The 15,435-nt window shown below is 42.6% G+C and overlaps 1 protein-coding gene across 1 annotated transcript in view; it reads left to right on the top strand.

Moving 5' to 3' along the window:
• The first annotated feature begins 853 nt into the window (after positions 1-853).
• Positions 854-15,435, top strand: part of LOC311138868 (receptor-type tyrosine-protein phosphatase alpha-like) — a 40,164-nt gene continuing 25,582 nt past the window's right edge. Inside the window, exon 1 of the mRNA XM_084173662.1 lies at positions 854-1,195. The gene's annotated coding sequence lies outside the window, so the exon portion shown is untranslated. The remainder of the gene's footprint in view (positions 1,196-15,435) is intronic.

The raw sequence follows: 15,435 nt of genomic DNA, 5'->3' as shown, positions 1-15,435 counted from the left end.
GGGACAGTGCTGTTTTACATCTTCAAAGTTGTGTCAGAGAAACATTTACACCCTAGTACAGGGGTACTCAACTCTTACCCTATGAGGTCTGGAGCCTGCTGGTCTTCTGTTCTACCAGATAATTAATTGCACACACCTGGTGTCACAGGGTTAAATCAGTCCCTGACTAGAGGGGAACAATGAAAAAAATGTAGTGGAACTGGCTTTGAGGTCCAGAGTTGAGTTTGAGAGCCCTAGTAGTTTTGGTAAAGCCTCTTGCAGTGGTTCACCCTCCAACCATGGTCCTATTAGAGGGTGCAGGCTTTTGTTCTAGCACTACACCTGAATCAATTGAGTATCAAGTCTCAAGACCTTGATTAGTTGAATCTGGTGTGGTAGTGCTGGGCTCAGTGGGCTGGAGCAACAGCCTGCACCCACTAACAGGACCAGGGTTAGTGACCACCACTGGCCTATGTTGACAGCAAGCTGCTGTTGTAAACTTAATGGGATTGTGTGCCCAGGCAGTCTATGGGCAATTAATAAGCCCGTCCAATATTAGTTGTTTAAACAGGCAGCCCAAATCTGATATTTTTTCCACTAATTGGTCTTTTGACCAATCATATGAGATCTTTTATCTTTTGCAGATCTGATTAGTCAAAAGACCAATTAGTGAGGAAAAAAGATCAGAATTGGGCTACCTGTGTGATAGATGGTGGAGTCATGCGCTTCTGGATAGGGCTGCTGCTGTTGTTGACTCGGTCTCGTGACGATGTCACAGATTCACCGCCAGATGTCGCATCGGCGCTATGGAAGGAGGGAGGGGCCTGGGAATTCTTTGCTTCCCATTCCTCCTAGTGCAGACAACATGGCGGACTAAAAGATACGGCTGACTCGCCCGGATACAGCGAATAAACAGTGGGATTCACGTCCCCTATGCTCAAGGAAGACGGAGAGACCCCAATTTGTTAGGAACACCCTCGGGAACATTGAGGAATTTTTGGGACCGTTTTAGTCACTCGTTAACATAAACAGACTTGCGATCTGTTGCCTCTCCAAATTGGCCGTCTGTCCCAGTTCGTTCCTATTACCCAGGCCCCCACACACTTGGTTCCTGGGGTGTGAAGACAGGGGCCGGGGTTAAGAACGTGGAAAAAGGAAGAAAGGAATTGCACAATTGTAAATATTCAGGATTGTGCTAAACCAAACGGAAGTCGTGGTGAGTTTTGTTTATGTTCTTCTGTAAATTGTCACTAGTTACAGTGTAGCGTGCTTCATTTTGTTGTAATAAGGTCAGAATACTTGGTCACACAAACAACCACTTTTGGTTTGTCCCACACATTATCATAGCAAAGTATTCCACGGCTAACATCGAGATAAGGCAGAGAGGTTAGCGGGGTGATTTTTATATAACGTTCCATGGCTATCATCATGGGAGCTCACCCAATGATGTTTGTAACGACACGAACATTCACACAACTAGCTTGGAGGCAGGGAGTGACATTTTTTCGAGGGGGGTGGCGAGAGAGGGGGAGAGGAAGAGTGTCGGCATAATTTTTATTGGAAGTCCATATGATAGTGTGTTCTGTGAACGTATACATTATAACAATGCGAAATAGAAACAATGGGCGGTCCAGTGAGTGCTACCTCACTGAAAAGTACATATTGATCAATGCTTTGTTGCCGGGGTGGGGGTGTTAGGGGGCTGAGTGCGACCACAGCCCAGGAATTAGATCGCTTTAGACAGCCAGGCCCCTTCAAATCACAGCAGATAGTCTTTATTTAGTCTCGACAAGCATCATACTGCTTGACCCTGCCTCGCACTCCCCATTTCCTCTTCTAATACTAATTATTCTGGCTTGACTGGATCCTGAGTGTACTTAGTCAAGCCTAAATATATTTATGCAAGTAGGTTTGTTTAAAAAAGTTTGTTTCAGGGCAGGCCCTGAGTATTTGCATACCACATACTGTAGCGTCCTCAATTATCTAATACATAAAGGTGAATGAACATGGAAAAGACATATGGCAAAGCAGGAGTCATCCAGGAAAATTTGCCACATTCTGTCAGTTTACCTTTTGAAACTAGGGACTTTATGAAGCTGGAGACAACTTTCATTTGATGCCATTTGTGTTGCATCATTAGCCTATATCTGCAGCAAAGCTTGAGAATGTAGTGCAACTTGAGTCTTTATTTCATTATCATTAGACCTGACTCAGTCATGGTGCAAGTGGAGACAAGTTCTATGTATAGAATATGGCCGACACATAGAATATGGCCTGCTGCACAAAAGCTTTATTTATAAAAGCTACATGTATGCTCACAGTCGGTCACAGACAGCAACATGGATAACATTCTCAACAGCTTACAGAAGAAAACAGAATATGGTTTTGAGTATTTAGGTGAAAGAGGATAACATCAGTGTGATTACATGGTCAGATATCAACATTATGGCAAGAAAGGAAGGAATGAATTAAGAAAGGCTAGATTGACAACGGCAATACTACGAGTTTGGCGTGTCATCATATCATAAACTCGTCATGTCTGGACTGCTTCAGAGTGAGCGGTTGCATTGGTCTCGCCTCACTATGTTATTAGTGCGCTAGTCCAGAATGCAGTTTCCTCTCCACCGAGCTCGGTTTGTCATGTCTTGACTATACAAGTGCAAAGCAGAAGCTGCTTGCCTCGATCTGACATTGACTCGTCAGACCTGGACTGCATGCGGACAGGACTGCCCCGACCCCGGCTTGTCATGTCTGGGCTCGTCACAGTCTAGTAGTGATGGATGGAGGGGGGGTCGATACAGGGTCATTCCACCTATAAAAAACACACATTTTTTCTGTAGTTAGAAACAGATAAGATTAGCATTCCTGAAACATAATTTTTTGAAATATAATTTGATCTCTGAGAAATTAAGCTAATTGATTGCTTTCATGGAGGACTGGCTTAAATTGTAAGGATGACCACACCATTTATTTTCATCGGTTTTCTACCCAAAGTTGCAAAGGAAATGTTGTGAACTATATGTCACTGTTCCTACTACTAACACATCAGTGGAGGCTAGTGGGAGGAGCTACAGGAGGATGGGCTCATTGTAATGGCTGGAATGGAATAAATGGTACAGAGTCAAACATGTGGTTTCCAAATGTTTGATATTTGATATCATTCCATTTATTCCATTCCAGCCATTACAATGAGCCCATCCTCATGTAGCTCCTCCCACTAGCCTCCACTGATGTGTTAGTAGTAGGAACAGTGACATATAGTTGGCAAAACCTGGTACTTTCACACTAATTTATGGTAAATAATGCAAGTGACTTTAATGGCTAATTTACCAGAAAAGGGGGAAAAAAAACATCACAAGATTCACAGGCAATTCCCAGCCCTAGTCTCTACGTGTAAGAGCAACTGGGCCTCCTCGCAACAGCTGGGAGATTCAGGTGAAGATTTTGGGAAAGGGACTTGATTCTACCATGTCTTGTCTCTATGTATCTAAGATGGCTCATAGAACTTTGTTAATTTAGCCTAGTATTTCCACCAGAAAACTGAAGATGTAGGCTACTTTATAAGGGACAGACCAGCCTGTATGATTGGTGGGTGTTTCTAACCACTGGTAGGCTATGTTGGGACATTTCTCAATACTGAAACAATACAGTGAAAAATGCTGTTCGGGTGGGCATTGGTGGGGTGTGGGAGGCAGACGGGCAGATAATCTGTTTCCACCAGTGTGGCCTAACACATGGAAGATCATTTCTCAATGAGCATGGTTACATGCACACAATAATGTGATTATTGTGGATAGTCAGGTTAACATAATAGTTTCCCTAATAATTCTGTTTACATGCATACATCTGAAATCAGGCTACTGATGGGACTTTTAATAAATGCAGAAAATCGGCAATCAAAATCAGCGTTCTACCTCAGTGGCCATGTTATCTTTGCGAAGACTTGGATTCTGAGTTTGGACATATAAAGTGTATGTGAAAACTATAAGATGCATGCGTTTCCATTTTTCCAAACTCACTTCACTCGCGCATAAGAGGGGAGCTTGCGCTACCCGGTGCTGGTACATGCGCAGATCAAATACACCGCTGGAACGCTGATTAAACTGTTTACGTGTCCTAATAATTAGAAAGATTGCTCAGAAGACCAGGTGTTTTAATCGGTGTATGCTTACTTCAATTATGACCTTAGACTGATTTAAGATAAGCATAGTAAGGTGTTTACATGACTATTTCCATAATCAGTTTAATATCAAATTATTAGTGTGCATGTAAACGTACTCAGTTTTACTGCATTGCTGCATGTGTCCCATGAGATGGCATCAATCGATATTAGGAGTAGAGCAGAAAACCTGTGTAGAGATTATGTTTAAAAAAATTGTACTGCAGATGTAGGCTATTGTATTTTTCCTCAGTGCAGTTGTAGCATAGGTTATATTTCATTACTATAGTGACTGAAAGTGGTGGAAAGATGAAAACAATTGCCTAATTGGAGAAACAAGATAGAATCTTCCAGTTGCTTCCCACTTTCAACTCAAGATGTGTAGGATAACACCAGCGTTGTTAGGGGTGGGCTTTCAAGGGCTGCAATCCCGAATGTTTTTGGTCCACCCCCGAACATTTTGATGGTTGAAGAATTGTGAAATTGCCTGCTGTAAAAAAATAAAACAAACAAACAAATGAGCCGGTGTGCTTTAGGACCATGCAGACTGTTTAACTTTGCACCCAGCGGTTTCTAAATCCAGTGTGGCATGTTGAGTTTGTTTACTTCCTATGAATTTGGCTCCAGCCTTGGAACGGTTTGGACTATTAGCAATTATAACCCCATTCCTGAAAACTACGATTCAGAAACATCATCTGTTCTAAGAAAGATTAAATAAACAATGATTGCCTGAAAATCTTCCTTTACCGATATGATGCATTTCAAACACTTAATTCAGCATACTTAATTCAGACTTACATTTGGCATTACTTGATTTGACATATCTTTGTGTTATTTAGAAGGTCAGATTCAAAAGCGTCGTAAATTATGTGTTTATTTTTTACAGAATTATTTAAGATACAACCAGGGTCCTATTTTAAAACATGTGTTAATAGGGCAGAAAATATAGTACAGAAAATGCTTGTATTCAGTGGAATGCACTGTACTTCGGCATTGTCTCCTACATCTCTCCTTTAAAAGATACAGTAACTTAGTCATTCGATTATGATATCATTTTCAGAGCGAGAGAGTGACTGACTAACTCTTTAAGCAGTTTGGCTCATTGGACAAGTTAGTCATTGAGTGGTATGGAGGTTTTTGGCAATACACTGTAGATTTTACATTTACATTTTAGTCATTTAGCAGACACGCTTATCCAGAGCGACTTACAGTTTTAGTGAGTGCATACATTTTCATACAGGCCCCCCATGGGAATCGAACCCACAACCCTGGCGTTGCAAGCGCCATGCTCTACCAACTGAGCTATAGATGTATGTGTTCCAGCGTAGAGAGACCCAATATAGCTACTGTAATTGGATCCTGGCAGTGTCTGCTGTGGAAGGTGCAAGTTACCAGAATGTATTGTATTGACTTTTGAATAGAATTGACATGAGTTGATGATTTTCTTTCTTCAATATTCTTAGTAGATTTCATCTCTCACTCTCAATGTTCATCTCAAAGTGCACCAGATTGATACATTTAGCTTTTGAAATTAAAATTGTTTTCTTCCCGTGGAGACACCCAGGCGCCCCGACTGGATTTTGGCTAAGCCCCCAATGTAAAAAAGTATACCAGTTTCATTTAAGGACCAAAGGATTGACAGATTGCAAAATAGTTTGGAAGAGATTTTTGACGTACAGATCCCATGGCATAGTGTTTATGAACTGATACGCAAAATGACGCCGGATTCAAAACGTATCATTTTTCAATTTAAATTATTATATAAAAATCTTTCTACCAATAGAATGTTATTTATATGGGGGATACAATCTTCCCAGCTCTGCAGATTTTGCTGCGAAGAGACAGAATCATTAGATCATTTGTTTTGGTTCTGTCCATTTGTAGCTTGTTTTTGGACACAGGTCCAGGAATGGCTAAAGGATTGCAATATTTACCTGGAGCTAACCCTGCAGATGGCATTACTGGGTGATCTGAAGGTGTCAATCGATCAATATTATAATAATACTTTTAGCAAAAATGTTTCTTTTCAATTTACAATCTGTAGAAACAATGAGAATAGAAAGGTTCAGAACTTTTGTAAAACATCACAGTACAGTTGAAAAATATATAGCAAATAGAAATCCAATATGGATGGTGTTAAGAGATAGATGGGTGGTGTTGAATGGAGTTGAAGGATGGGACTAATAACAACTAACAACAACTAATAACAACAAGATAAATAATGTAAAGCATACTGTGTCCATAATAAGTATATAGGTTATAGGTTGAGAGCTTTTGTGAAAGAGCACAGTTAGAAAGATATGGCATATAGAAGCAAACCGGATGGACATAATGAAAATGATCGGAGAGGTTGAGGGTAGAGGAAGTTCAGGAGTAAAAACAAACATTTACATTTTAGTCATTTAGCAGACGCTCTTATCCAGAGGGACTTACAGTTAGTGAGTGCATACATTATTGTAATTTTACTTTTCATACTGGCCCCCCCTGGAACCCACACAAAATATAATTATTGTAAAATTGACTGTGTCCATAAAATGTATATAGTATGTATAAGCTGGAAGTAGAGGCTTAAGCATTGTTGTTCACTAGTTTACTCCAATTAGGGAAGGGGTGGTTGGGTTGGAAAGTAATAAAGGGAAATATATTTTTAAAAAGGATATGTATGTGTGCATATATAATATATAATTTTTTTTTTCTGAGAAAGAAAAAAAGATATGGGGGATTGGAAGTGATGCAGACAATTTATCTGCAATATTAGTTACAATCTATCTGCAATATTAAAGCTGATCTACCCCAAACCCCCCCCCCCCCCCCCCCCCCCCAAAAGAAATGACCCCAATCCTAGCAATGCCCCTGGATAACACATTACACTAGCATAGGCCTAGCTACTAATGTAAATAACATCAGATGCTTCAGGAAAATATTTATGCCCTATCTAACAACTAAGGAGGGGTGTTAGACAGTAACTCTTTTCAGTTCTAGAGGGTGTAGGACAGTTTCTAGTGCCCCAGAGTCTAGACACAGGAGTAGCAGCTCATTGAAAAAGTGCACATTGAGTGACAGTTTGACCTTATAAACACTAGTGGAGATATTTTCAAAACACATTAGCCTATTTAGGCCCATCTTCACCATGACAACTTGCACTTTCAACCTGCACTCGTTGAATAATTTTGGCCTATTAAAAGATTTTGAAGTAGGCTAATTTCCACTGTGAGTGTTAAGAGTGATGGTCTCATTTTGACACTAGCACTTCTCTTTTCTGTGCCTTTTCAATGGGGACCCAAATCACTGACACTAATTCACCTATGGATTAGCAAGTCGCACAAGAACTGGCTGGAGAGGGTTGTATTATGCTATGTAGGTTTGGTCCTACAATGTTCTCAACCTATTAGCTGATTTATGGTGGGCCTCCATCTCACCTAGCTCTGACCACAGCCCAGTTAGGCTAGTCCTCAAAAGGTATCAGTGGAAAAGTTATTTTGTGTAATTTTTTTCTGCCCTACATAAGAAAACAAATCTAGGGGAAACACTGATGTCACAGGTTGTAGAGCAGCTCTGGGTCTTTGATGGCCCCGGGATGGGTCTCTTATCTTGCAAAGGCTGAGGATGTGTGATTGTGGTCTCTGCAGAGGTTGGTCAGTGTGGCACAGTCACATAGGCCTGGAGGTTACGGGTGGGGCTAGTCCTTTGAAAATAGAGGGTACGCTTGATTTGGCTCACCCGGTGCACTGGGAAGGCGGGTGAAATGTTTAAAGGGAAAACTCTGCTTTCCTGGTGCGTCGATCAAACTGATGTGCACCTACATTTTTAATGCCCGCCTGCCTGGTATTAGATAGATGGATAGATTATTATTATTTCTTATGTACAGTGCTTTCGGAAAGTAATCAGACCCCTTGACTTCTTCCACATTTTGTTACGTTACAGCCTTATTCTAAAATTGATAGTTATTTTTGTGTGCAAATGTATAAAAAATAATACAACTGAAATATTACATTTACATAAGTATTCAGACCCTTTACTCAGTATTTTGTTGAAGCACATTTGGCAGCGAAAACAGCCTTGAATCTTCTTGGGTATGATGCTACAAGCTTGGCACACCTGTATTTGGGGAGTTTCTCCCATTCTTCTCTGAAGATCCTCTCAAGCTCTGTCAGGTTGGATGGGGAGTGTTGCTGCATAGCTATTTTCAGGTCTCTCCAGAGATGTTCGATCGGGTTCATGTCCGGGCTCTGGCTGGGCCACTCAAAGACATTCAGATACTTGTCCCGAAACCACTCCTGCGTTGTCTTTGCTGTGTGCTTAGGGTCGTTGTCCTTTTGGAAGGTTAACCTTCGCCCCAGTCTGAGGACCTAAGCGCTCTGGAGCAGGTTTTCGTCATGGATCTCTCTGTACTTTTCTCCGTTCATCTTTCCCTTGATCCTGACTAGTCTCCCAGTCCCTGCCACTTAAAAACATCCCCACAGCATGATGCTGCCACCACCATGCTTCACCGTAGGGATGGTGCCAGGTTTCCTCCAGTCGTGACACTTAGCATTCAGGCCAAAGAGTTCAATCTTGGTTTCATCAGACCAGAGATTCTTGTTTCTCATGGTCTGAGAGTCCTTTAGGTGCCTTTTGGCAAACTCCAAGCGGGCTGTCATGTGCCTTTTACTGAGGAGTGGCTTCCGTCTGGCCACTACCATAAAGGCCTGTTTGGTGGAGTGCTGCAGAGATGGTTGTCCTTCTGGATGGTTCATCCATTTCCACAGAGGAACTCTGTAGCTCTGTCAGAGTGACCATCGGGTTCTTGGTCACCTCCCTGACCAAGGCCCTTCTCCCCCGATTGCTGTTTGGCCGGGCAGCCATTTCCAGGAACAGTCTTGGTGGTTCCAAACTTCTTCCATTTAAGAATGATGGAGGCCACTGTGTTCTTGGGGACCTTCAGTGCTGCCATCTCCAGATCTGTGCCTCGACACAATCCTGTCTCGGAGCTCTATGGACAATTCCTTCGACCTCATGGCTTGGTTTTTGCTCTGACATGCACATTCAACTGTGGGACCTTATATAGACAGGTGTGTGCCTTTCCAAATCATGTCCAGTCAATTGAATTTACCACAGGTGGACTCCAATCAAGGTGTAGAACATCTCAAGGATGATCAATGGGAAACAGGATGCACCTGAGCTCAATTTCGGGTCTCATAGCAAAGGGTCTGAATACTTATGTAAATGTGATATTTCGGTTTTTTATTTGTAATACATTTGTAAAATGTTCTAAAAACCTGTTTTCGCTTCGTCATTATGCCGTATTGTGTGTAGATTGAGGAAAAACATTTATTTAAATCATTTTAGAATAAGGCTGTAACGTAACAAAATGTGGAAAAAAGTGAAGGGGTCTGAATACTTTCCAAATGCACTGTACTCACAGTACATACTGTAGGCATAACTGTTTTTACGTGTCAGGGATAACACAAAGTCAGTGACTTATTTCCGTTATGGTCCCTTTTAATTTTAATCAGTAGCTTTAAAAATAAACATAACAAAAACACATTTTAGGGATCTGGCAGTTCTTGGGAGATAGTCTTCCACGTCGTTAGATGATAGCCAGTTTAGAAAGGTAGAATCTTGAGCGTAGGTAGCATTTATTATACAGCCAGGCAGGGAGGTAGAAACATCTGACAGACAGGCCCTGGAGCTCTTCATCGGACACCTGGTCCTCTCCGTTCACAGCTTTTCCTCCGTTGGTAGACCACCACACCTTGGCAATAATCCGAACAGTCCACATAGGAGGCAAGCCTCTGCATCCCCTCACACCGCAGTCCGCTTCCCAACCGGGGTAGCTGGCCAAAAAGCCGGTGGTGTGTTGATTTATTCAAATTATATCCCAGAGCCAACTAGATGAAAAATCTGTAAGATTTGGATAATTACTAAAATGTAAATATGGAAGTAAGCTAATTCTAGCAAAATTGTGTGAATTACTGCATGCAGCAATGAGACTGCCCATTGCACTTTACAACTCACTGGCCACAGTTTGCAATCCCAGCTAACTCCGCACATGAGTGTCCATGTAGGCATAAGCAATTCAAACCATTTAGAAATGCACAAGTTCACGATATTGACCCTTGTGTTATAGTTTTGTGTGCAGGCCAATGCATGGAAGCCCGTCGCCCCTACATTGGGCTGATGGAGTGAGCGTAAGTGTGGGTTTGGCCCACACTACGCTCTGGGGTCACAGTGGCTTTGGGGGAAGGCCGCTGCTTAGCGTCGCCACATCCTCTCCTCTGTGTGATGTGGGTAGAGGCCCCTGGCACGCTCTGTGAGAAACCCCACAACAAAGCCGGAGCAGCCTACATGCACAGCCTGACTGAGTCAACACGTTTGCGCTTGGTCCTTTTGAGCCGGACACGATTGAGCTCCCACAAGCTTTGGCTGACTGCACATTTTGCCATGGCGCAAATCATGGATCCTTCCCTCCATTTCACCAATTTACTGGCTCATATGAATGAGGTGAGCAAACGTCGTCACAGAGCACACTAGGAGCCGTACTAGCCGTAAAAAGGGAAGTCCAGAGTATTGTGTGTGTGGCGATGATGATGTATGGTCTGTTGTGGGCGAGGGAGAGTCTTGGGCATGGTCTACTTGAGCCGCCATGAAGAGGGTCATTCAGAGTATTCCTGTCACAGCGGATCGTCCTCAGGACACAGGCAGAGTATTAATATGCCATGAATGAGGGCAGACAGACTGCCATTATCTCTCCTCGCGATGACTCGTGAAGCAGTGCACCCTCGAGTGAGTGAGCAAGGGGGAAATTTGCACTGCTCCAGTACTTGCTTGTCTTGCTGTTGTCATTTCATTAAGGCCATTGGGCTGCTTATCAGTGGACGCTCCCGGCAACCCGGTGTCCTGACAAGCTAAGCTACCCACCCTGGATGAACTAGACTTGATGGCGTTGTTTGGCACGCATGTACCCTCATGAGCTGGTTCGCTTGATATGTTGGTCTACAGAGTGTCTCAGTCAAATGTAATGACAGTAATCAGATGCGCCGAGTTTCCATATCTGTATCAACTGTAGAGAATGTTACAGGACATTAGAGAGTTAGGTGAATCCACTGAGTCTAGTGCAGCTGCTCAGATTGAGGTTATAAGGTGAGGAGAGGATTGGCAAACAGCGATCAATGTAGGCCTGCTTATTATATGAGCATTGCCTAAACCCAAAGCATATGTGAACAAGTGGGAGGATCTGGCCTACCTCTAAAATGCACTGTGATTTAGTTGTTTTCATTTCATTATGATATTTAGAGACCATATGGACGGCGGATGGACAGGAAACAAGAAACAAATGATAAAATGCCCCTTTAAGTCAATCTCTCACATTGTGTGAATGGAATACCTTGAGCAGCAACACAGTCCTGTGACCTCGCAGTAATTTCACACTGATTAGGCCGGCACTTGGCCACAGGCGGAGAGGGAACAATGTATTTATTCTGTAGTCATGCTGTAGTCACCACTTGCATGCATAACACATTAATAAAAAAAACACCAGTCTACATCCATATTCACAGTTGTTAAGACTGGAATTGCAATTTGACATAACAGGCTGTTTCTTTATTTGTGTCATGTTCAAATGTTTGTCAAATGACTGCTTTTAAAATCGGACTGTCCTTTGAGATTCCCATGTTGGATTCTTTTCTTTAGCCTCTGTCAAGCATGTCCTGGGAACTTCCGTCATCTTTGTGATAAGAGTTAGGCTCACATTCTGTAATGGATCCATTCATTGGTTAATGTTAAGACCTGCAAAGTAGGTATGGGGGCCTACTGTAGTCCTGCTGTGGTCCTACTGTGGTCCTGCTGTGGTCCTGCTGTGGTCCTGCTGTGGTCCTGCTGTGGTCCTGCTGTAGTCCTGCTGTAGTCCTGCTGTAGTCCTGCTGTGGTCCTGCTGTGGTCCTGCTGTGGTCCTGCTGTAGTCCTGCTGTGGTCCTGCTGTAGTCCTGCTGTAGTCCTGCTGTAGTCCTGCTGTAGTCCTGCTGTGGTCCTGCTGTAGTCCTGCTGTGGTCCTGCTGTAGTCCTGCTGTGGTCCTGCTGTAGTCCTGCTGTAGTCCTGCTGTGGTCCTGCTGTGGTCCTGCTGTAGTCCTGCTGTAGTCCTGCTGTAGTCCTGCTGTGCCACAAAGTGTGTTTGTTTTCATCCCAATCGTGTCTTCATTGGCATCCTTAATTGGATGGACCTGGACAAAATGGCCTCTGTATTAGCCTAGGCACAGTCCGTGTGAAAGAAAAGGAGCAGAGAGGCGCGAAACCGACATAAAAAAAAGAACAAGATTTTGGGGATTTTCACTAAATGTAATCCATAGAATAGTCCTTTGGAGGAAGGATTGTTGACATATATTTGACATTGGTATCTAAAGGCATAATTGATAAATAATCTATCAAAGTTGGTTTATTTAGGACATTTTGGGCTTACCCAGGCCTCCTTTAAGACTCCATAGTGTTTCATCTGTAGATGCTACAAAGCAAACATTGGTGTCATATGACGCTTTACCACTTTCTCTGTAATATGAGTAGTATTTAGATTTCAATAACCGTTTTTACATTAATTTATAAACATGAATATTGAAATAATTAATGTTTTCATTTGGCAAATTTTTCTATATATTGTTGAACATAAAATACTCTTCGGTCATATCAAAGTTCCAAAATGGGATCTCTGCTGCTTTTAGAGTTATGATCCAATTTGTAAGCATTACAGTGACTGTAAAAATGAATTCAAAATGGTTGCCCTCTGCTGGTGATGTGCAGGATGTGCAATGATACAAGTAAAAGGAGGTAGGCTCGGGCGGTATACCGTATATATAAAAATACCGTCATCTGTTTATTGGAAGTTTTTCAATAATGTGAATATTTGTAGCTACTTTATAAGTTAATACTTGCAGACAACTTGTGCAATGCGTTAGGAGATAAAGCAGATTGCTTTTCACAATTCACCTGTCACATTATTTGACATAATGAAGCTTACCGTAGTTCCCCAGAACAGTTGATGCAGTCACGTGTTTGTAAATAGCACAACGGAGATGGCGGGAGGTAGGAAGTCCATAGCGTTCTATATCTATCGGCGAGTCTCTGTTGTGCGGCTCACATGAGGTGATGAAGTTTACACTTGTATGCACAGCTGCGATTTTTTTTCCCCTGTGCTTCCTACTAGCATTATTATTCTCCTCTGTTCTTCTCCCCTCTGCTCCGTGTACACATGCTGCTCTTCCTTCAGAAAAGCATGCGTCACAACTTTGTTCATTTGAACAATTTCTCTCGTTCACTTTCACTTGTAAATGTCCACACTCACTGAAAATGACATTCGGTAGCTTCTAGCTCTGCTTGTGTAACTTTATGAGCTGGATTTGTCACTCTTTGCTTTTAGCTAGTGTCTGTGAATTTGCTATTAGTTTGTGCTAATTTTATTAGCATTCTGGTAAGAGGCCCAATCGGCTTTTCTTGCGTTTTTAGCGTTCCCTTGTGTGCTATGCTGGTAATACCATAAATCCCTGGAAAGTGGACGGTGTGACGATATGGAAATCTGGATACCGCCCAAGCCTAAAAGAGGGCTGTGATTGGTTACATAGCCTAGTATGCCAATTGTTCTGTATAAAATGGGCCATAACTTTAAAAACTAGCAGAGATCCCACTCTGGAACTTCAATATGCCCGTAGAGTATATATTGTTTGTGTGGATTTTTTTTAAACATTATTATTTTGGGTAAAAAACTCCAGGCCCCACTTGAACATCTAAAACTATAAAGACATGATAATGGACCTATATACTTTCAAACAACTGCATTTTTCTGTCAAACAAATCGGTCATAAATCAATCTCAGTTCAGATTCTAAATTTCAGTCATGGGATTTTTTTCCCTTTAAAGATGCACTATGCAGAAATCACATTTCTTGTTTGTTTAAATTTGAATAGTTCGCCTAATTCATAGACTTGCTTTCTATGACAATGACAGATCTATAACTCTGTTATTAAATTTTTTTGTGTATTTTACCCCCTTTTTCTCCCCAACTTTTGATCTTGTCTCATCGCTGCAACTCCCCAACGGGCTCGGAAGAGGCGAATGTGGAGTCATGCGTCCTCCGAAATATGACCTGCTTAACCGCGCTCCTTAACACCCGCCAGCGTAACCCGGAAGCCAGCCGCACCAATATGTTGAAGGAAACACTGGCGACCGGGGTCAGCCCGCAGGCACCTGGCCCACCACAAGGATTCGCTAGACCGCGATGAGCCAAGTAACCCGGACGACGCTGAGCCAGTTGTGCGCAGTCCTATGGGACTCCCGGCCACGGCCGGTTGTGGCACAGCCCGGGAATGAACCCTGGTCTGTAGTAACACCTCTAGCACTGCGATGCAGTGCCTTAGACCGCTGCGCCACTCGGGAGGCATTATAACTCATTTTTCTATGTGAATTTGGTACTGGGGAGGGTCGGCCAAAAAGTTAGATATTGCAGCTTTAACCCCTGGGAGTGTATTGTTAATGAGGCAACAGTCGTCAACAACAATGACTAACATGCATGATGCTTTTGGAATGTCTTGGCAATCGTCTGCAAACGGCGTTCTGAATCAGCTGTTTTATTTATTTTAATTTTACCTTTATTTAACTAGGCAAGTCAGTTAAGAACAAATTCTTATTTACAATGACGGCCTACATCGGCCAAACCCGGACGACGCTGGGCCAATTGTGCGCAGCCCTATGGGACTCCCAATCACGGCCGGTTGTGATACAGCCTGGAATCGAACCAGGGGGTCTGTAGTGACTCCTCAAGCACTGAGATGCAGTGCCTTAGACCGCTGCACCACTCGGGAGCCCGGGCTGTGTATGGACCACTGTTGCTGTTTATATGGGAGGCACATTGTCCCAATATGAAGATGTTTAGACGCGTGCCCTGTCGCTCTTAAACACCTTCCTGCCCTACCGACAATTGCAAAAAAAAATTGAAATCAAGTTTTCTTTTAGATTGTTCAACTCTTTCGATCCTTTTGAAATTAGATGGCAACTAAACAAAGCTTGAGGAAAAAATACAGAAAAACAGACTTTCGCAGTATCGAAAATGACTGTGTTTTGTGGGCGGCTTTATCATAGCAAATGTGACTATTAATGAAGTAGCATGAAAGTTAGGCTAATAATAGAAAATATCCTCCATTGTAGTCACTTCTGAATCTACACTCACTCTCCATTTAGGTGGGGTGGCATCAAAACAGTAGAACAGTAGCTCTGTTGAACACAGTAGTCAGTCTTGCAGTAGAAGAACAACCGAGCACCGCCTGACTTTTTTAGC

This window comes from Coregonus lavaretus (assembly GCF_964263955.1).
Source record: "Coregonus lavaretus genome assembly, chromosome: 12".
Taxonomy (NCBI): domain Eukaryota; kingdom Metazoa; phylum Chordata; class Actinopteri; order Salmoniformes; family Salmonidae; genus Coregonus; species Coregonus lavaretus.
The sequence above is the reverse complement of the archived record's forward strand: the minus strand, read 5'-3'. Positions and strand labels throughout refer to the sequence as shown.